This window comes from Halyomorpha halys, unplaced genomic scaffold (assembly GCF_000696795.3).
Source record: "Halyomorpha halys isolate HHAL.00 unplaced genomic scaffold, Hhal_1.1 Scaffold906.1, whole genome shotgun sequence".
NCBI classification, from domain to species: Eukaryota; Metazoa; Arthropoda; class Insecta; order Hemiptera; family Pentatomidae; genus Halyomorpha; species Halyomorpha halys.
This window is the reverse complement of record NW_027109621.1, coordinates 36,053-37,201: the sequence shown is the minus strand read 5'-3', so window position 1 is coordinate 37,201 and position 1,149 is coordinate 36,053. Positions and strand designations below refer to the sequence as shown.

Here is a 1,149-nt window from a genome sequence, read left to right as displayed (position 1 = left end):
TTATTGATATTTACAACTGTATACATATATACACATCAAGTAAATTTGCTGTAAGTGATATTATGACATGATAAAAACATGTGGAGAATCTACCCATTGATAGAACTCCAAAACATTTCTATAGGAGAAGATCTCGAGGCCATCTTCTTTTCAGAGGTCTAGGAGGATTATTAGGTAGTGAAGAAGCCAGGCTAGAAACGAGTTGGTTTGGTGGTTGGGAAGTTTATTATGGAAGGATTGGTATCTGGTTCTGGCCAAATCGGCAACATAAAAAATAAAATTTGAATTTTTCATTTACAGAGGAAAAATTAGAAAACGTATTACTATCTGTAATATAGCTGATATTGATTTTTAACTTTCATATTCCTCAAAGGAGTCTGCTATTACGAAATTCTCACTCAGCTCCACGGAAATGATAAATTCAATACTAAATCTCAACCAAACCGAGCGCAAAAACATATTTTAGTAATCCTCCTAATACTCTTTATAGATACTTTTTATCACAAATAAACCTTGTATAAATTAATTAATATTTGTTTTTGTAAAAACTGTTTTTTGTCATATATAAACAAGTAATATTTAATAATAGTAATTACTAGAAATTTATATATTTGGTCTTTTATTTTTCATTGTGAGTTATATTTTCACAAACCCCAATGTCTTTGAGCTAAAAAGACATAAATCCTCATTCTAAAATTTGAATCTCAAATTTACTCTACTTTGTTCTTTTTTGCATTCTATCAGTTACAGGGAAATCTTATTTAATCAAATATTATTAGAATTTATTTTTTAGAATTAACATGAACAAATTGTTTTTTACGGGTAAACTAGCATAATGTTACATGTTATATAATATTGTCTCAGAAAAAATATTTAAATAACGGAAATAAGCTAAAAATCTTCAAAACTCATTATCTTGGACTTATATTACCTTGAATAATTATATTAAGCTCAAATTTAAGGTAATACTTAATTTAATAGCATAGTAAAAATTATAGAATAAAAATTATTTAAATTATAATTTTATTTTTCTTTGAGATTTCAACTCGCAATAGTAGAAGATACATACATATAGTTATAATTGACAAACTTATCACTCATCTTTTACAAAAATAATTTTATTATACAGTAAAATATGGAAATGGGAAA

General features: G+C 25.8%; 1 protein-coding gene across 3 annotated transcripts in view; it reads right to left on the bottom strand.

The window, feature by feature from the left end:
• LOC106687010 (zwei Ig domain protein zig-8) overlaps positions 1 to 1,149 on the bottom strand; it is a 351,411-nt gene that overhangs the window by 349,527 nt on the left and 735 nt on the right. The window lies entirely within an intron of this gene.